The sequence below is a fragment of the Lonchura striata genome, chromosome 4 (assembly GCF_046129695.1).
Source record: "Lonchura striata isolate bLonStr1 chromosome 4, bLonStr1.mat, whole genome shotgun sequence".
NCBI classification, from domain to species: domain Eukaryota; kingdom Metazoa; phylum Chordata; class Aves; order Passeriformes; family Estrildidae; genus Lonchura; species Lonchura striata.
The window spans coordinates 45,051,255-45,073,816 of NC_134606.1; the positions used below are offsets into that span (position 1 = coordinate 45,051,255).

General features: G+C 38.3%; 1 protein-coding gene across 3 annotated transcripts in view; it reads right to left on the minus strand.

Annotated features, from left to right (window-relative positions):
• Positions 1-21,853, minus strand: part of CSGALNACT1 (chondroitin sulfate N-acetylgalactosaminyltransferase 1) — a 41,745-nt gene extending 19,892 nt beyond the window's left edge. Inside the window, exons 1-3 of one of the 3 annotated variants that reach the window (XM_021532623.3) lie at positions 21,691-21,853; positions 21,141-21,209; positions 4,774-4,857 (exon numbers count right to left, since the gene is read on the minus strand). The gene's annotated coding sequence lies outside the window, so the exon portion shown is untranslated. Of the gene's footprint in view, positions 1-4,773; positions 4,858-21,140; positions 21,210-21,599 lie in introns of all 3 variants that reach the window. The other 2 variants (XM_077782948.1, XM_031504711.2) reach the window with 2 other exon arrangements.
• Positions 21,854-22,562: the final 709 nt, after the last annotated feature.

Sequence of the window (22,562 nt, forward strand, 5' to 3'; positions counted from 1 at the left end):
CTGGACCCCATTTCTGCTGATTAGATTGGGCTCCTCATATAAGGGTGAAGCAGTAACTTTACCTGCTGTGCCACTTTAGCTGAATTCTGAGGTCCACATGTACATGTGTACCTCCACTTACATGTGGTCTCACTGCTTATGAAGGGAACCTTCCCAAAGACAGTCCAGAACAGAAATCAAGATTTCTCTGAAAGCCTTCTGCTGTCATATGCAGTAAACATGCCAGAGTTGTTTCAGCTTTTACAGTGGCCATTATTACTGTTACAGTAGACATCCAGTAATAATCATTTATTCTACAGTATCATTGTTTCTGTTTTAGATAAAGCACTCAAAAGGAGTATTGTGGTCCCTTGGTCCTCCCAGTGCATACCTATTCTGTGTGTGGGTTTATCAATGTGTATGCACACAAAAGAGTGAAAAAACAGTTGCTTTCCTTCCTCCACTGTTAATAAAACTAGTTTCAAATTAAAAAAAAAAAGAGAGGTTAAACAGTAATTAATTTCTAAGTACATCTGAAAAGAACCAGTGTAACACCTAAAATTATCTCCACATACCAATAACATTTTTTTTCTGATAAAAACCCCATTACTTCAAGTAACTGCAACAACTCTCCTGAAACTACTTTCTCTGCCCCAGAACAATGTTATCTGTGCAAGACTTGGCAGTTTTCCAGAGCTCAATAACCAGCCATTGCAAGGGTCTGTATTAGGAATGCTATTTTTTGTATGAGGTATTCAGACTGCCACTTTACAACCAAAACACACCACCCTTCTCTGCTAAACACACTGATCTATGGATGTGTAACCTGCACATCCTCAGTGCAACTATTAGCTGGGAGTACTAAAGGGCACTTCCAAAAGCCTTCACAGGATTTCCCTGCAAGTTTCCACCACTCTGTTCCTCCTCCAGTAATGACATGACAGATCCATGCCTTGTCAGGCTCCAAAGAGAAGATGCAGAGAAGAGATGACAAACTTGCAATGCTGATGCAGAGGTGCTATGACCCACAAGACCATCTCCATGCTACTGGCAAGGGAAAAAAAAAAAAAAAAGACAAGGTTTTTCTCTGAAGATCCATTTCTTATTATAAGGCTGTGGCCTGAAGTTTTAGGAATCCAGTTACTCCAAAAAAGTTTTGAACTTTCCTAAAATGGAGACAAGAAATATGCTTTGGAGTTGAGCTGGAATTCAGCCTGGTGTTTTAAGGGCAAATTAGCAAACTATCATAGTTTCCAGAACTAAAAATTGATGGTAGGGCTGGACAGCTGAGATGTCCAACTTATCTAGAAGATCAGCATCTTCTGAACATGACTGTCACTTTAATTTCATTTAGGTGAGTACCATCTCTGTTTTGTAGATGTGTAAAAGAGGAGCATTTTTCTCCAATCACATGATGCTGCAAGAGCGCTGTACAACATCTAATATAGCAGCATGCTAAGAACAGGTTTTTTTGTAGGAAGTTACCTAACAAAACAAGGACAAGCTACAGCTAGGGAACAGCTACTCTAATTTACTTCATTTTATGATCTAATTCAACAATTTCTCTGCAGAACTTCCAGAGAGACTAACTCAGCTTTTACTAATCTCATCTACACAAATCAGCTAACACCAGTCTATACCAGCTTCTGAAATAGCTTAGAATCAGAGTAATAAGGATAAAACACAAAATCCTTTAGTATTTCCTGATTAAAACAAATAATGGGATACATTTTGCATATCCATTTAATTCTGGACTTGGGAAAAAATGCTGTTATTTCACTTTGAAATGTTTACACATGCACCCTAGTGATTTACACAAGCAAAAGAAAACTGATTGCCATCACAGGAATGAACAGTCATTCCTTTAAAGAATGATGATGTCCACAGCTTTATGAAAGTAACTCAGGTCAGCAGCAGCAAGGCCTGAAAAATTGAAGAGATCTACACCTATGTGGGGACACTCTGTGAATGCTTGTTGGTTTGGACACGTCTTCATGACTGTTACTTAAAACATATTCTTGTACAAAGTTCATATTAATGTCACTTTATGTGAGGGACCCCTAGGATTCTGCCAGATGTACATCACACAGTACCACAGCCAGACTTTCAGTGACATCTGAAGCCCAGTGTATGCACACCTGTGATGTAGGCCATGATTCAGGGAAGGTTTAGCACCTATCTAAGTAAGCAAGAGCATCATTCATCTGTGCATGGCTAAGTTGTGCTCAGAAACAGGAAAGCCTTGCTAGGTGAGCTGCAGGCTGGAAAGCAGTTTGTGTCTCTTCTAGTATTTAACTAGGATTTCTTTAGTCAAGGCTATAAAACCTTTCATATGTTTAGCTGCCAGTTCAGCCCTTCAGCTATAAGTGCACAGTGCAGTGAAAGCCCCCTGATTTGAGAAAAGCTGTGAGGTGATAAAATACACTAACAGTGACTGGAGGTATCTATCCCATCAAGGTCCCTGTAAGATAGCAATAGAGTTTTAAGATATTTGAATGATCCAGCCTGACTTGGAGATTATGTCTTCCTCTCCTTGCCAAAAATCCAGCAACTAGAATGCTCTGTACCAAGCTAGATGTGGACTTGAACTTCATTAACTCCAGCAGAGTTGGCAGGGGAAGAGGTTTCCTCCCTCATGAGTCCAGCTTGTGGGAACTGAGAAGAGACATCTGGCTCCCACAAGTCTAATGTTATATTCTTATAGCAATGCAGAGCCCTAAATTTTGAGCTCCTTGTACTTAAAATGAAATTTTCTGGGTAGTGTGGTATCAATACAGAGCTTTAAATAAAATAATTAAGAGCAAAGGAGGCAACAGAAAAAAACATTTTGAAAGTCAAAGTGTTAAGGATTAGATAGGTTATCTAGGCTGAGCAAGAATTAGCAGGATAGGAACTAATTTTGCTGACCAAAATTACTTTTCATCTGTGGTTTACATTACAGGAGAAAATCAAGTTTCAGACTACAAACTGATAATCAGGAAGCCAGAAAAAAACTGCAACCTGGTTCAGTATTAGAGAAGCTACCCAGGTTCCACACAGAATACCAATACATGCAGCATTAACAGCTCTCACAGCTTGTGCACCAACCCCCAAGCTCCACTGATCTGCATCTCCCTGTCAGTCTGGTCTGCACTGATGGACAGGAAGAGGCCAGGGCCCTGATTCAGCCCCCATTTCCTTCCTGCTCCAGGTTAGTGCTTACTCGGAAACAACACGCCACAAGGTCTCGTTTCATTCATCACCACTGTTTGGATACGTGGTTTTGGTCAAAGGCCCAGCATTTCTTGATACACCAGGAAACCTTCTCCTAGCAATTCTTTGAAAAGCACAAGCTCTTTCAGTTATTTCAGTATAACAGTTTTTCTCTTTCCAGAAAAAGCTTCCAAATATTTTCCATTTTTTTATTTGGGGCTCACATAATACTTGAATTTTGCTGACTTAACCTCCATCATTATACTAGGTAATTTTTTACTATGGGAACTTGAAAAGATAAATCACAGCAAAGTGTCTGCAGAAAAGATCTAGGCAGAGATTAAAAGAAAGGAAGGCTTTTTTATATTTAGTATTATACAGTCTTCTATCCACTTGACCATGAATTCTTCCTCCAGAAAGGAATTTTAAAAAACCCAAACCCGGGGACAACCAAAAATTAAAGAACTATCTTGAAAACCACAGCTGTCTACAAACTTTCATTCAGGTCAATTGATTTCAACAGAATGAAGATGTTTATCATTGTATGATATTTTATCAGTTATATAGATTTATTTTTAAATAAAATATTTCAATAGGCTGAGAATGACTACTTTGTTTTAACTTAACAAATCACAGGGCTTCAAATTTTTGTCAGTTTTTGTATCTTTGAAGGTGTCAGAATGCACATAGATCCACAGAAAACTGCTTTTGGTCAAACGGCCACAAGAAAAAATATTCTTTGAATTTTATGAAAAATGTCTTCACATTTCTATATCATTTAGTTGAGTAAACCAAGCCACATTTTCAAGTGTTAATGAGATACCTGCTCATAGTCACGTTGGTTAAGTTTTCATCTCTGATCTTCAAATCATATTGAAAATTGAATCTATCTTTGAATTTCTTCGTAAGATGCCTCAATTCAAACAAGCAGTCTGATATTCTATTTTACAGCTCTCTGATATACCAAATTACAGCCATGAACATAATTTCTCATTGGTCCTTAAGAAATTTCAGTTCCCTCATTGACTGCATTGGTATCTGGGATTAAAACTCTAGTTTATTAAGGAGATTTTAATTGCAGTTATTGCATATTGTCAATAGCTCTTAAACCTAGTCATTCAGCTAGGAACACATTAAATGTTAACAGTTCACACAGGGGCATCCTGGTTCTCTAAGACAGAGCTGATTGACGACGTAAGTAAAGCCTGTTTCCCTTACCAACAAGAGCTTTATTTTTTCCCCCTTTTGTTAAACAGGTGAAGTACACCCTGCAGTTGGCTCAGCATTTCCTGAAAAGTTCCAAAGAGCCTATCCCTTGAAAGAACATCAGGCTTCAATCAAAAGCAAAACCACTTCATGTGAAGTTATGAAATAATGCACACAATATGATCTTACTCTGTAACATTTTTCCTCATTGTACCACGAAAGTATCTGACTTGGTTTGATGTCACTTTGTATCAAAGTTGATGCAAACAATTTTTTTTTTTTAAGGATAGTTATTTTTTTTTTTTAAGAAAACAGTTTTCTGCTTATTTTTGTTCCTTAAGTGAAATGTTTTTCAGAATACAGGAATAGGGAAAAAAGTGTAATCTCATAGCCTACCAGGATACTTGAAGAAAAGAAATTTCCTTATGAGATGAAGCTTCATGCTACTGAATCTTTGTTTCTCTCCACATGGAAACGTATCTGCAAATGACAGCATTATTTTTATTTTAACGAAGATTGGCTAGGATATGTGCTGGCACAGCTATGTAAGCTAATGAAACAAAAAGAATAAATTGCTGCTGTGCCTTTAGAGTTTTCTCCCTTTCCCTCCTTTTAATATTCCACAGTTCTCTGTGGAATATTAAAATCATACCATTTTCAGCACAAACTTGTGGCAACTTAACTCAGTTTAATTCCCTACATCTCCCCTACTTTCTTTCCCTCTGTTGTTCTGTTATCACAGAATAAGGGTTCAACAAGGGCTATTAGAAACAGCAGTGAAAAGTCTCACTACAAATAGTTTGTTAGTGCCTAAAAGTAAAATCATTCTCCTATGGATGTAAAAGCATCTCCTTTTCCCACTGCAGTCAAAATAACAGGCAGAGATTTCCAGGACTGGCATCTTAAGGACAAATGTCAAGAGAATTTAACAGTCTTTTGTCTAAAAGAGGAAGGAAAGTAACTGTTGTTGGAACATGTTAGTTTTTAAACAGCAGCTGAAAGTTCCTACAGGAAAGAATGAAATATGAGCAAATGGTATCAGCATGTGGATAAAAAGCAAGTCATACCTGCTTTAAACAAAATTCACATAGAGGGAGAATATTTAAGCACTATGTTAGTGCACAGACAGGGGATTGTGGTGGCTTAATTCTCTCCTGTGGCATGTACCCTTGACAACAAACTGCATTGAAAGCATGACAAAAACTCATTGAAACTGAAGAAGCTGTAGGAAATCTCTATGTTCTTAAAGGAAAATATAGATAAGAAGAACTGCCTGATAGAGCAGATGACATCAGCCACCTGTGTAATGGTTTACATTGCATCTCTTAGAGGATACCAAGTAAGGTGAAATAAGATCTTGTATAGCAAAGAAATATTTTTAATGCTTGTGATTTTGAAGATCAATCTATTCCCTGAGTATAAAATTGTGATTTTGATGATCAATTTATTCCCTAAGCATAAGTTTGTTTGCAGATATATGTCTCTTTTGCACAAGAAACAATTCCTCTGTTTGGGAAATGTTACTTTCTTTCATTACTCTCTGGATTTTTACCCTGATTTTGACTTCCATTGCTTTAAAATTGGTATTTTCCCATCTCCTTGTTAGAGAAGTTGCATGCTATTACATGTTTAGGTACTGCTTTTAGCTACTTCTGAAAGAGGACAACCAATTTCAATAGCTACTCTTCTCTCTTCTTGATCAGTACTTCACTTGATTCTATTAAGTTGTAGTCAAAAAGGACAAAGAAAAGTATATTATATGTAAATAACTGGAAAGTTCAAAGAACATGATTATCTTGCCAACAATCACAGGCAGAACTCTCCCTTTTTTACTGTAAGAAATATGCTGCTGAGAGATCTCATTTATTACGTTATCTAAGGTCAGGCTCCTGCACTTAACTCCTGAATTGTCTTCTGGACTCCCATCTACCCACATTCCTGATGGGAACCCAGAGAATTTACCTGGCTAACTTAATCACCTGAAGAGCCATCATCACACAATGCCAATTAACTTATTTTACAAAATTACAGTGTGTTCATTACTACAGAAAACCACAACTCAACTAAGGTAGCATGCTAGGGAGTAGAAACCCTCCTGATAGCTTTTACAACTGACTTGCCCCCTGTAAGACTAATCCAGTATCCTACTGTTTATACAGTTTATTTATAACTTCAGTTACTTTTACAGGATTACAAGACTTCAGCCAACCTGTACAGTGCAATAGTTCAGTGTATCTCTGACAAGTTCAACACACCCAAGATGCACTCAGCACAAAAGGGAAAGAATATAATGAAAATCAGATGTTCTTGGCCTCCCCTTTAGTTTTATACACCTACTTCTACTTTATTTCAGATATTCTACCTAAAAAGATACAGTTGACTCAAAGTATAAAAAGATGCAAGAACCAGGCACCAGTCTGAGTTAACAAGCTGCTTGCCAGCTGAGAAGTCATGCACACATCCATTATTATAAGCCTAAACATAGCAAGCCTTTGAGAAGCTCTTAGAATAGCAAAATGTGGCATATTGATATAAAAGTAATTTGTGGATGAAAGAAAAAAGATAGTAAGAAGCTATTTCAAACAGATGGTTAAAGAAATAAAGCAATTTAATCCCAACTTCCAGAGGAAAATAATGCCATAATTATCAGTGATGTTAGAGTCAACTGCTCTATGTGGGGTCTTGCTGCATTCTCTTCAGAATGTCCAGGCTCCCAAGCAGTGGAGTCTACTCCAGATAAAAGCTACACAATTTCCTATCACTCCTTGCACGCTCTCTAGGTGCATTGCCTACCTATTTTCTATCTCTCCACAGCAAACTTTCCCAGAACAATTGTGTTCCTTACTGTTCAACACTTTGCACAGTAGAAGTCAGGTCCAGTTGGGCTCTCAATGAATCTGTATGACAGCAAGGCATCAAATACCAGATGGTGACCCATAGCTTCTTCTTTCTCCCTTACAGATGTGCAGGCCACTTCAGAGACCCTGGCAGAACCAACTTGGCTGGTGTACTGCAATAATGCATTAGTGCTGGCAATCAGCCTGGAAACCTTAAATATTGTACAAACTGTGACTCCAGCCCAGAGGAAAAAGGGTAAGAAAATGGTAAATACCTTGAAATTAGAACTCTGTAATCTCATCTAGCCTTTAAAATCAGGAGTCTAAAACTAAATACTGTGCAGATATTGCAGCTACACAGTGATGTTCCTCATTTGTTGGCAGATAGGGAATTTCACATGAGTGTGCCACACAGGAGCACTAGGAGGAATTTGAAGAGCAAATGTGAGGTAAATATCCCTGCCGTGATCTCACAGCATCATTTTTCACCTCCTTCTTTTAAGAAGGGCACACCCTCAGGATGACTGTTTTGATGTATGCACCATTTGCTGGGTGGAGGCTCTACACAATCCTTCTTGACTTCCAGAAGAGATGCCCCATGAAGTTCACTCCCTCCATGCACATTCTCCATTATGAGCAGAAAACTGCAGTTTAAGAAGTGCAGCTACACATAAAACCCCCAGGCAGTTGTAGGATGGGCCTTCTATATCCATTAGCACAGGCAGAAAAAGATTCCCAGCCTGAAGAGAGACAAGAGGAGCAGCTGGGAGTGGCTTCCTCAGATGCTGCACATGGAAGTCCCTCTAGATATGGGTCCCTGGTGTCAGCCAAAAGCAAAACTAAAGATAACTAGATATAATGGGTGGGAAGACTTTTTTTTAAGGCAGCCTCCTTTTCCAGTGTAGCTCAATCTAACCTTTCTCTGAGTACCCACTGCACTAGAGGCTCATGCAACAGAGCATTTGTTAGCAGCATATTTTATGGCTCACAAAGAAATAAAGTTCAACTGCTCAGGCTCCAAAGCACTGGCAAAACACAGTCATCCTTCAGTTCAAACCCACACTTTGACACAACACTGCAAGATGCAGGCTATTCTCATTAGACAGGTCAGTTCTCAGGCATGGTCCACTTCGGTCTGCAAAGCTGACCAGAAAAAAAAATCACAAAATTATGAGAAAATGCTTCCACCACACCTGCAGAAGACAGCCCAGTTGTACAGTTTAAATACTTTCTACACCAGAAGCACACAATTTTGAAGAGCCCAGCACGTCCATTTCCTGGTGTAATAAACACCTGATCAATCTCAGCTGGAAACACTGCATCCATGCCTGGGAACACTGAGGAGGCTTTCTAAAGGACACACTGGTTTTTTCACCAGGGTAGCAATGAGGTATCTAGATAAGGTTTCTCACACAACTAAAACAGTGCACAGACTACTTGAAAGGAGATGCTAAAAGGAGATAGTTCACTGTTAAAGTAGAGCTCAACTTTGCATTTTATTAGAGAGATATGGACACGTAACCAAAAAAAAAAAAAATCTTACTAAAAGGTTCTTACTGGGATGGTCACTATATTTTTTCCTTTGAAAAAAAAGGAAGTTCTACAAGGAGTTAAGGTAAAGATAACATGATACTAGAAAAGGAACATATGTAATGTGTAGTACTAGTTCTACAGTAACCAAAAACCATCAAGACATACTAACCTGTGCCATAGACAAAATACTCTGTATTCAAGGGAACATAAAATCAGGAACACTGACACAACACTTTATTAATACTTGTCAGATAACATGAGGAAGTCACACTATTGACTTCAGTAACTACTGAGAAATCAAATGAGAAAGAATTTACAATTGTAATATCCTACTAAAAGCAAATCAGCTGTAGTGATGGAAAAAAAACATTTTCACACACCTGATTTTACGCATCCTTGGTAGATTTCAAAGGTGCAGACACAACATGAACATTATTTTTAAAGCCTCATAGCTGGATGCATTTAGTTAACTTTTGCTACTTTCCCCCGTATAAGCGGGAATGTTCTCAACAATTTTCCCTTTTATTCTAGAATACCATTGTGATTTGGGATCAGGACACTTTGGTTTTGTCTTATTTCCCAGATTGCTTAGCAGAAAAAAAATGCAAAGAGTATCTATGGTATCTATGTATCACCTAAATGGAATATCTAAATTATTACCAAGGTCATAAAGATTCATTGAGGAAGTTTTAATTTCATTTTTAAAGGGAAAAAAAAATATTTTCAAGGCATAGAACAGTATTATCTACTGAATATAAATCAGTACGGATTCTTTGTAAAGCATTTTGTCAGTCCAAAACATCAGTTCAGCAGTAGTAACTGAATGCACATTGCAAGTAGACAATCTGACCAGAGCCATTACTTAGACCAGTCCATGCCCTGACTTCATTGAAAATTACAGTAATATTTCTTTTAGTCCGTAGTTCATCAATTCAATATCAAAATGTCAAATACCTTTGATTAGCTCAGCACATACACTGTGATTGAATATCTGAAAGGAGCTTCAGAGGTGCTTTGCACCTTCGTGTGATGTGCACAGGGTCACTAAAGAACAGAAACACAAACCTTAAAATTCATTACCCAGCTGATGCCATTTAAACTCAGCAATCAGCTTACAAACCGTGTATGCAAGACAGGAGAACACTTGCCAAGGTGACATTTATAGTCTAGGTAAACAAGCAGCACAGTAGATTTCCTAATGCATCAGGCTGTTTGCAGGCTCTGATTGCTGATGCTTAATGCTCAGACCACATTCATGCAAAGAAGCCATATGGTTGTGAAAACAAGAACCACTCTGCCTAAACTTGAAACTTTCAGCCTAGGAATCAGAAAGGACTGGGTTAAATTGTGGATTGTACTGTCCTCAGGCATTCCTCCAGTCTCTTCCATCAGTGATGTTCCCCCCCTCACACAGCCCCCGAGGCTGTGAGGGGAGGAATATCAGGAGATGGCAAAGATTTCCAAAAGAGGCTCTTACCCCAGTATACGTTGGTTCAGCTCTCTTTATTCTGTGGTGTCCATGTGGAGAGCGGGGCAAAAGAGGACGAACAGGAAATGTCAGGGGTCTGTACAGACTTTGGACAGGGTGGGCTTCCCTGGCTCTCTGCTAACCCCGTTGGGGCAGAAAGGAGGAGTCCAGGTTTATCTTGATCAGAGTCACAGGGTCCCAGGGACAGGGGAAATAGAGTGCCCATGAGCTCACTGTAACACATCAGCATTAATATACCCTTATTGGAGCACAGGACTCACTTTGCTTTGCTAAAGGAGTGGAAAAAAATGTTTGGAACAAAGAAGTGAGGAGTAAACAAATGGAGACAAAAGATGAGGGAATTTGTGCAGCCACTTAGAATTACTATGTTGCTAAAATACCCTTGTAATGTGAGGAAATTGCCTGTGAGTAGGTTTGCAGCTACAAAGAGCTACAAAACCTCAACGTGGTTTGAAGTGGTTTTGCTGAAAGGAAGCAGCTGTAGCAGCTGGCCTGGATTCTGAACTGTGTTTGGGAAAAAAACCCCAACAAAACAACAAAACTCCCCACATGTTCAAGGCACACGTATCTGCAGAGAACATCAGGAAAGCCTTAGAGAGCTCAACAAGGCCTGGAGGAGAAGCACACCTCTTCCAAGGAAGGAGTGATGAGTGCACAGGGACCCTCGCTCAATTTGCTCTCCTATTTTCTCTGTGCAGCCTCTACCAGCTTTTGATCTTCCCAAAGGTAGACTGGGTTAGAAAGCTCTTAATACTCTTCTTTCTACCAAGTATATTTATCTGAGCGAGTCCAATAGGCCTGAATCCAGCTACAACAAACTTTCTGGGCACCTCTGACTGTTATGAAATGTAGTGACTCAGCCAAGCTACATCAAAAAGAGAACATATTTTATTTGTTTACTGGAACTTATAAAACAGGGCAGGAAAAAAGGAGTCAGAAAGGACACATCCCCACATATCTTCATCTTAGAAAGTTTAGTGCTTCTCTCTGACCACAGGAAGGAATTTCTATGTGGCTTTCTGCCTCCCCATACACTTTTTTGACTGCCTCCCTCCCCAGGCCCATAGCTCTGCATCTCAGACAATCCTAGTCACCTGTGTCATGATGCAGTTGAATCAGAGGTATCAGTGCTTATTTACAACCAGCATTTCCCCACTTATGTTCCCATTGCCATGGTAAGCAGTAACAGAGCCTGAAATATAAGGTCAAAACATAGCCTAGATATCTCCCACAAACCATATGGAATAATCATTTTCTGAGGAAATTTCTGGCAAAAATTTGCGCTTGCTCTCTGACCAAAAGCACACCTCAGCTCAGCACTCTGGACTCCAAACCGAGCTCCTGAGACAGAGACCAATAAACATCTCTAAAAAGCTTGCACCCAGATTCCTCTGCAGAAACTGAAGAGGATCTTGCCAGTTCCTTATAGGTTATCAGTCTAACTTCTGTGATCTCTGTCAGCCTGTGTTTCCTTCTACCATGTGGAAGCTCAGGGCCATGGCACATATCTACACTGCTTGCCAAGCACCCCAACATCACTTCATAGGAACTGATTCTTGTTTTCCATCTTTCAGAAGCTTTTCAGCCTATCCTTGCACAAATAATGTATGATAATATAGGTTCTGAATATATCTGTGAAGACTGAATATATCTGAATATATTTATGAAGACAAACCAGACCTCTTCCCCAGTTACTATTCCACTGAAAATCCAATATCGGTCTGCATGTCTTGGATTGCTCAGAGATAAGCAGTTAACATCACAATACAGTTATGTAAACTGTATCAAACTAATCAGACATCAAGACAGAGGAAAAAATAGGAGAAATCAAATGAACTCTGGAAAGAGACATCAAGTTCAGGCTGCCAGCACTGCACATAGTGAAATACCTGAGGAAAGTTGAAAATTATTGTGGTAAGTACATCACAATTTAGGCCAGCCTAAGAGGGAGGCTGTCCACTTAGTGAAAACCTGGACCAAAGCAGATATTCAGCATAAGGGACTGTGTTCTGGAGAGAGGTATGAGGACACAAAGTATGAAGCACCAAAAAGGCAGAAACATAATAACAACATACAGTTGCTGTCTTGTCTCAGCAGGAGTCAAAATTCAATTACTGGGACCGACCAGAGTTCAGTATAAATTGATATTTCTGTGCATTAAATAGGATTATTCAATAGATGGGAACACAGAGGTGCAGTATTGACAATGTGTCAATATATCAGATTGGTGATACTGCAGCCCAGTTTGGTATCCTAGGATTGATGAATAATACACTGGGAAAGACAGAAACTTTTAATTTCTGTGTTACCTCCTGTATCACCTCAGCCTTCTTGGGATTAATTTTAAAACAGCTATTTCAGAACTTGTAAAATCAAAAGCACCTCCATGTCAGTTTTAGCTTGGGAGGCTGTCAAAAATCCAATTCTAGCTGCAGTTTATGTGGAATCAAATGCAGACTCAGGCCTTAATTTTGGCATAGGTATCACAACACAAAGACATCAGCTGTTTTTTCTTCTGTGAATTGCAACAGATCTCTATTGATAAGTTTTCATGTCATAGTTGCTTTCTGATCTGAAAAACAACAGTGCAATTTAGAAATTCTTCTCCTCTACCTTGATGCAATCTTGAGAAATTCAAGGAAATTCATTTTAATCTGGATCACCAGCAAGATGAAAGAGGATAAAAAATTAAAAAGAGATCAAAATTAAGAAAAATATGTAATATCAAAGCCAAGAAATAGGTATAGCTGAATGGAAATTGCCCTGTGCAATATAAAAAGTGTTGGTAACACTTTTTTGGCTTGGCTTTGTTGTTTCAGTCCTAAGAGATCTGAAATGTTTGCCTTGAACTGCTACTGATCATACACATCAGTTTGATGAGAAAGACCAAAAGTTTAATAGGAAGTGTGTATCATAAGCTGAGGACCAACAGCTCAGAAGTTGTATCCTACAGGAGGCAAAAGTACACTACAGCCTTCACCTAGGGAAATAAGTCCTCTCTTGAAGAAAGCCCATGGAGTAAAAACAAAAGAACACTGTAAGAAAGAGCAAAAGCTCTCAGTGCATTGAGGTGATTAGCGTGCAGTACATCAGAACTTTCCAAACACTATTGTACTTTCTAGGTTACCGCATGCAGGTTCCAGTATCTTTCCAAAGGCAAAAGAGTCTGGAAACTGGTCTGGAAGATAGTCCTGATCAATTCCTAGATGTCAGATCTAGGATCTCAAGGTGAAAGATCAGAATTCACCTCTATATCAGAATATCACCTCCGGAAGGTGGGAAGGTGGGAGTTTGTCTCTCTCCACGAGTACGTTATCATAGATATTAATTGGAAAATATTTACTTCAGATAGGAGGGGGAAAACGTGCCCAGACTGAAGATGCCCATGGCAGCTGCAGTGAGGAAACCAAGAAACTAAAGAAGTCTAGGCCAATGTAAAAGCTTTTAACATGCCACTGTGAAGGTTCAAGAATCAGTTAGACAGACTTCTTTAAGAGTCAAATGATTTTATCATCAATAACCTTAATGATGGCCTGTACTCAGCTGGGAGGAATTGGATAAAATTTGATTCTAATTATTTGAATCCATAGATTTTTTCAATCTCTATTTTTTTTTCAAAGACAATATAAAAGTGAAAATACAACTCCTAAAAGAAACAGCAGAAAAGTTTTACTGAGCAATCATATAATCATAGAATATCAGATTGAAAGGGTATTTAGGACAGTTTTGCAGTGGCACTCCCAAAGCAATTTTCATCTCACCTGTGCCATTCTTCCATCATGAAATCATGCCCACAAGCTTGTAATCCAGCCCAGGGACTCCAAAGAAAAATGTTGTTGTCATCTGTACCTGACATTCGTCTAAATAACAGTCACCAGCAGCAAGAAATTGACATAGCACAGCTGTTTTTGACACCAGCACTTGGTGATCTGCCTCACTCATACTTTCTGTCTTTCCTTGGTTACTCTGGAAAAGAGCTTACCCTTCCCTTGGACTCCCTTTGATAGCAAGGGACATCCATTTAGCTCTTCCCAATGGAAGAAAATCCTCATAGATCTAAGGTACCTGTGACAGCCAAGGCTTACCTATTCCCTCTGGTTGTACAAGCACATTAATCAGCCCAGATGAAAATTATAATGGATGCAAGGACTTCCAGATGACTTTTCCCCCAAATCTCTCCTTTGCTGCTTTATGAAAGCAAATCTCTCCTTTGCTGCTTTATGAAAGTTGAAATATTTATGTGGGGATGTACCAATATCAAATTTCCATGTAAGATTTTGTAACTATAGGTTGGAACTTCAGAAGGAAACTAAAGAAATATACTTTATCTGCTCTGTGAGTACCAGCACTTCTGTAAAACAAATGCAGCAGTGATGAAGGATCTCACAGGACGCAACATCTTTGAAACTCAGTCTCATGCAGTATAAATACAATCCCCTGATTCACCCATCCTCTTTTCTACCTCCTCTGACTACATTTGAATCATGCATATGAGAAAAAACATCAGGACAGTACCGTTAGCTGCACTACAAGTCGGAGAAGCACAAATGGCATGGAAGGTCTAAGCCTTTTAATAATGATGCTGTTCTCCGCTGCAGATCACCTGGCACGCACAGTTCAGCTCTCTGACAAAATAATGCAGTCACTCCCTGATTAAATTACTCCTGGAGTGGAAAAGACATTGAGCAGCCTGCCTGTTTCAATTGGCTGTGTGGTGACTGAGCTCCATGAATATGGAAATAATTAGAAATCCTAGACCATTATAGAGGAGGACGAGGCATATGTGACCCACATAAAGGGCATGCTGAAGTTGCATGAAAGTGAAATCACAGTGTAATATTAAACAAGTGAAAAATCCTTGAAATCAGTGATGGAGGTTAGAAAACAAATGAAGATTACTTCAGTAAAATGCCAGAGGGTTCCAACAGAGATACAAAGCCTTTTCAAATGCATTTTACAGGCTTCTTTCTCCTAGGAAAGAGGTAAAATTGAGATTTTATTTTAAATTATAATTCATAACTCTAATCCACACCTTTGTGTCTCTTGCTCCTGATGTTTAATAGATTTACAAGATTACTAAGTAGTTGCCAGACAAGTTTTTTCACTTGGGCTCTGAAGCTTTGACCTTAGTAGTAGTTAATAGACCAAAAGATTCAAATCTGAGTATGAGAAATGGACAAGTACCCTAGGAAAACCAAAAAGCTTTACCACCAGATGAGCCCGTTTTCAACTCAAGCAGAGGAACTGCAAATAAAGTAAGAAAATTATGGCCCTGAGTTTACTGGAAAAATTCTGTCACATACATCTGTAAAATCTCTAAAAAAAGCTTACGTTTTCCTTGGACATGGCTCACTTGCCCACCTGTGCTAACCAGGAAGAACCAGCACTCCAGTATAAGAGGTGCTTTGGTGAAATGGATGTGCTCTGCTTCCCACATACTCCTGCAGCGGGCGTACAGGGCACATCCACATGCCCCATATAGCTCTGTTTCTCCTGCCACTCCATGGAATTGCTGGCAAAGAAGGTATGTAACAGCAACCTTCGTCAGCTTCTTCCACCTGGCTGTCATAGCAAAAGGCAAATCCAACAGCAAGGAAAAAAAATGAAGGCTAAACCACACTGGACAAATGCAAGCATTCACAGACATTGAATTCTAAACTTTTTTTGTCCCCATCTGAAAACTAAGGCCACCAATTCATAACAATACTTTTAAGGGGTTCTGAGATGTGCCCTCAAAACAGATTTGCATTACCTTACATTTGCAAAGATCTAGTTTCTTAGTGTAGTTAGTTCCGAAGGATTTTAGAGTGAAGCTTTATTTTCCTTTCTCTAATGCTAAGAAATTTTCCTTTCATTCCTTTAACATTATGTAAGTGCTTTTCATTTCCTGAACAATTTTCAGAGAAAGCTGCTATATTTTTGGATAGCTTACTAATTCATAAATTTATATACATGGTTCAATTAAGCATCAGAAAACTTCTCCACTGACTTTTATCTCATAAATCACCTTACACTATCCTGCAAATTGAAAGATCAGTGGCATGTTTTCTATCCCTGTGGCTCAAACAAATCTCTGTATCAATTTTTAAGTTAGCAACCACTACTTTCACAGTAAGTTCATTAATCTAAAATATTTCTGTTTAAATTTGCTAGGATTAGAGGTAACGTTATGATGTGTTACATATTCAGACAGTTTTTTTACTTAATAGTAGAATGATGAGAAAAAAGTGGTGCAGGTAACATGATTCACAATACACACCACTTTATATTTTGCTAATAACTTTTTACAAGTTTTCCTAATATTTATTTAAAATCTCTTCCCTGAAATCAAGAGACTACACTTTCTCACAAATAAAATAATACAAAGTGTACAAAGGGTGTTTCAGAACTGTTACTTCTATTTTCAGACTATTCTAACTGAAGAGGAATGCTTTTCTAAAATACTGGCTCCACATTAAAAGCACACATGGCAAAGACTATTTGATGTAAAGCTCCTCCTTTCAAAATCAATACACCTCAAAGTTTCCCTCTGTGAAGAAAGTCGGTATGTATGTGGTCATTGTAAATGCTAATGAAAATATCAGTTGTAGGACACATGAATGCAAAGAACTCAAATATAGACATACTCTGGTCTGGACAAGTTGAAATCTAATTGTCCTGTTAGGGGTTGTGTGACTGGCTACAAAAGCTAAAAAATAAAAATAAACCAAATGCACCCTTCAAAACTGGAAGCCACTTAGTTCACTGAGTGATTACCATTGATCCCTGGCACATGTAGCTCTGTCTAACTCTGTTATGATCATGCCCAGAACTTTTATAACTACCTTCTATTAAATCAATTCACAGGGGAAAGTGCTGGAAAAAAATCTTAAAATTATACAAGCATTAAAATCCAACTTTTAAGACTGAAACATTCTGCGCTCCCAGATGTAGCTGAAGTACCACCTTGGTAGCAGGAATGGCAGCACAGGTGACATAACATCTCCTTAACCTGTACCATTCACATCCCAGCAAAAGATGTGAATGCAACACAAACCACTGACTGTCAGTACTGGTCTGGGTAACATGAAACTCTTTGAAGCTCTCTACCTTGGTGCATGTGCCTGGGAAGCCTTTGGATAGCCAATCACTCATGTGGTTTGAACATTTTGGCCTGTAATTTTTTGTTAAGCCAATTTCCAAAAGAAATTATCTCTTAGTAAACCAGTTGGAGTTACAGATTGTTCAGCTGGTTTGAAAACTAAGTGATTCTAATTTCTAAATGTGGGTACACAATAAAAGATAATCTAGTAGGAAAAACTCTGTCCTTAAATACAGGACATATAGGTCCCCCTTTTGGTTCTGCCACTGGCCCACTGGCAAGATTCCGTGTGAGTCTTTTCACCATACACAAAACAAGAACAATAAGAGAATTGCCTCAAAATCTGAGCAAAATTATAAGCAGATGATTAATAGATATATTGGGCTGCAGACTTTTGGCTTTGAAAATCTTGATCCAGTTTCTTATCCTGGAAAGGAAGCTTGGATTATTCAATTTAAGAACTGTCAACTATTTATAGCCGGAGCTATAAAAAAAAATTCTTTTAAGAAATAGCAAGCCAGAAACCTCTTGCTGCCTCAACCATCTCCCGTCGAAACAATTCCCAGGGGTATCTACATACTGTTCTAAGGTTGCTGGAGTGCATATTGTTCCATGTCTTCTTGCCAGTAAATTGCCAAACCACTGTTAGACACACAATAGAGAGGAAAAATGAAAAAAGAGTTCTGGGAATTTAACTTCAGTAAGTTTCTATCACTGTTCTGTTACTTTAGGAAGATGATGCTCATGTCCAACTGACCAAATAACATTTCTCTGTTATCAAAGCAATGCAGCATGATCTAGTGGAAGGTGTACTTGCCTATGGCAGGGGGATTGGAACTAGATGATCTTTAAACAATGACCTCATGTGCAATGTACTAATGTAACAATGTGCTATGTACTCTTAAGAACATTCACATTGGCATGAAACTGGGCTAGCATAGTACAGTTTAGCCTAAAACACATAAACCTGTTGATGATGAACCTGAAAACAGAATCCAGAACTGTAACTACTCTAAAACTGAGTTACCTTAACAAAACAAAAAAATCAAAAATCCACATAGCTCTCTGCTATCTTCTGACAACTTTCTGTCTCCATGTCAGAAGAAAGACAGAGCTCTGCACAACATTGAATGTGTTAATTTACTCATTGAGAATACATCTCACCATGAAGACATTTTTTCTGAAAATTAAGTCCCAAAGGGAGCTGAAGACATTTACTCCTATTTTGACTAACCAGTCGAGTATAAGAATATAACACATACACTAGTGAAGGTGTCTGTCAGTCTCTAACAAGGAAACCATTAAGGACAATGATGACATCTTATCTGGGTAGACACAAATTAAACAACTGGGGATGAAAGATTAACACTTCACTGTCCGAAAACTTTTGTAGCGTAACTGAATAAAAAAATGAGAGTTTCTTCAAGAATCAGAAAATGACCTGAGGTATGTTGGTGCGGACAAAGATGTGATGTGACAGAGCTTTCTCTCACCAGAGGGTAACTAACTGATGGAGGCTTGTGAGCAGGCTTTCTCCTGTAGATATGACCTGAAAGGTAAGCTGCATGCAAACAAAAAAAATTTGTCAGAAAAGGGTCAAGTCAGCAGGACAAGGCGAAAGAAAATAGAAGCTAGGTGTAAATAGATTGAGCATTTTTGCCTTATGTTTTTTGTCTATATATTTCATAATTGTTTCTAAGTGCATTGCTGATTTTAACTGTTACAAACAAAAGTTCATAGTGCATTTCCTCGTAACCTGTCTTGACTTGTGCATAGTTTAGACTAACTAGCCTTTCCTTGGCAAGACACAGACCAGGTCACAAGGGTATGAAAACAAGCACCCAGTTAAGAGGAACCCAGCCTGGGGCATGGAAGGAGAAATACAGCAAGCCATGAGCTCTGTTAAATTGACTAGGTAGAAGGCTGACTCCCCAAACATCAGGGAAAAAAAACCATCTTCCAGTAACTCTTGGAAAGCAAGAAGGATGGAATCCAGTAAGATATTGCATCAACTCCAAAGATCCCAAAGAACACACCAAGCCACCCACATCACTTACCCTCTTTCCCCATTCATGTTTTCTGGCAATGTCCATAGAAATGTCAACACATCATGGTGGAATTCTAATAAGATTGTATTTGAAAAGCAGTACTGGCTACCTCACAAACCAGAAATCAGAAGGGAAAGAGGGGAACCCAATACACCCTATGCCAGTGATGGTGAATCAGAGATTCTAACTTATTTTTTCAGAAAAAGGTTCAGAAAACCTGTTATATAAACACTATATTAGTTTATTATACTGCTAATTTTAAGTTTTTTTAAGGAACATTCAACTTGAGATAACTTTAAGAATTGGGAATAAGGGAAGTTTTTTTTTGAGAGTAGAAAACAGGTTGCAGACATAAAGTGTGTATTTGCACTGTGACAGGATATGGATTCATATCTCCAAAAAATAAGATGACAAAAAATAGTAAGATTTGGTGTAATGTTGATTAAAGAAAGTTAAGCCTCAATGGGTTTTAAAACATCTTAGAATTAATTTACTCATTTGAGTATTGTAAGTGCTTATAGTGGTAAATACCTTTGTTCTATAAAATGAAAAATAGTTTACTGCAACTTTGTAACTCTGCCCTCTATCATTCCTTACCCCATCCCAAGTAAAAAAAAACAAAAACAAAAACAAAAACAACCACAAAAAAACCCCAAAAACCAAAAAACAAACAAACAAACAAACAAACAAAAAACCAAAAAAAAAAAAACCACCAAAACTTCTGGACAAACTGTTAAAGGATACTTCTGAATGGAGCTATCACTAGGTGGAATTCAAACAGTAAACAGCTTCAGAGATGTGAGGAGCCAAACAAGATAGATTTAAAACACTTTGGTGAATCAAAAGTGCAGTACAGCATGTCTCCCTTAAAAGATGCAGACTCCCCTTGTAAGGGATGCCCCAAGTATTCAGATGGATTGATTTAAATAATGAGAAAACTATAGAAAACATGAGCAAAAATCTTGACTTATAAAAACTGTAACCTTGATACAGAAAAGAAAAAATAACATCCCTTGAATGGCAAGCTCTTAAATTGCTTGAAAAGAAATATGAACAAGAAATAGTATTTTCTAATTCCCCATGCACTAATCATAGCCCACCAATACTGGTTTCCCACACAAATCTATTTTCAATGCAGTTGCATTGGGCAATGTTGCAGTGACACCTTTCAGCTATTCTGATGCACATAAATAATGATTCAACCTTTTAAAGCTATATACTTCCTGTAAGAAGCAACATTAAGTAGACAAGGAAGTAAACAGCTTGATATGAATAACTATTTTATTTCGACTGCTCTTAAAAAAGAATACACAAAAAGTACATTGTATATGTTTGAAAACAAGTCTATTCTAGTTAAACATTACCATAAAAGTCATCCTCTTACAAGGAAAGTGATTCACAGTGGAAACAATTTGAAACTCAGTTTTACAAAGTTTGCATAAGAATTGCCCACCCAGGGCAAGAAATCCACTCACTCCCACACAATGTGATAAGCATAGAGGAAAAAACCAAAGCAATTACAAAAAATGATCTTTCATTGACCCAGAGAATACAAGCTCATAGGAACATACAGATATGTAGTAGATATTGTTGAAATAAAAATAGAGGATTTTAAGTCTCACATAGACAAGGAACAGTTTTATGACAAGTATAAACAAATTTTATCAATAAGAAAAACAAATAGCAACAGGATAATCTTAGTAACTATAAAGAAAAGAAATACTGCATCTACTTCATATTCTAACTTCAGAGACAAGAATAAAAAATTGCCTTACCTCAAATACAGCTTGAAGAGAGACATTAACAATATGCCTACATCCTTTCTTAGTTCCCTTGATAGCAAGCTAAGAAGAAATACAAAATAGCAAATAACTACCTTTCCTTCAGACAGCATGTGCCCAGGAATAACACACTTCCTAATAAAGTGTGCAGAAAAGAAATAAAAAAGAAATTAAATATTAAAACTCAAAAATATAATCCTTGCAAAATAAAAAGATAAGAACTTTATACATTTGAAATTCACAGTATGATTTATTGAATTTTATGGGAGTAGACATTCAGGAATTAGATAATATAGACTTAACTGATATTACCTCATTCTCACTAAAATATTAATTCAGTACATTTGTCTACAAAAGAACAACTGTAAATTCATCTACACAGAACTCGGACACTGGAGATGTAAAAAGATTCCTATTCCAGTAGTAGGCACACATGGACTCACACGATACAACCTTATTAACTTGCTTTTTCCTCCAAAACGACAGTGCTTACTAAAGCAACACTCAAATGTTAAATGCTTTGGTCAAGAGTTCAGTCACTGACCTGCAGTGAAAGCCTTATGTTCAGCTCCAACATTTTCTAACAGCAAACAAGGAAAAAAAATGGTTTCACGGAATGAACTGTTAAAAAAGAAAATCCTCACATAAGCTTTCCCCGAGGGGGAAGAAATATCCACAAGCTTTAAATTGGCCAGGCGGATTTAAGAGGAAGCAAAAAAAAAAAAAAAAAAAAAAAAAGGCAGTTCTTTCTATTGCGTCAAAGAGCCCACTGTGCAATAGGAACAGTGAACAGAGTTGTTAAACTGGCAAGCTTTTGCTTAAGACAGCTTTTCAATATGCTCTCAGCATCGTCTCCCAGGGCTGGCTGGAGACAGTCCCACTTCTCTTATATGGGCTCTACTCCTTCAAGAGGCAATCGCTCTTAAGGACAGTTTCTATAAACATGCTGTTCTTCTGGCTTGGCTGCACATGACGAGGGCAATTGCACACGTATACATACCTGCATTCAGGGAGCAGACCTGCATGCACTTGGGGGAAATGAAGGCACACTCAAACCAGCCGTCGTTACCTTGGCTTAAGAGCAGGATGCTATTGATGACTGACTGCTTGCTCAAACTCCCTTCCCCACTTAGACCGTTCAGAGTGCTGTTGGAAAGCAATCCTGAAAGGCGCAGTACTTAGAGAGGAAACCTCTAATGCAATTCCATTGGGACGCTGTAGTCCCAGCAGTGCTCTCTGATTAAAGGAAATCAGTAGTCACATGCTGCTGCCTAGCTTTGTGTGTAGTGCAGAGAGCTCAGAGAGCCACCAGAGACTGCAGCTACATGAGTGAACTGTCCCTCCCAGGAATGATGTCTCCATCACTGAGGGCATCTTTAGAGGCTGACCCTGCGTACATAAGGTGAACAGATTAAG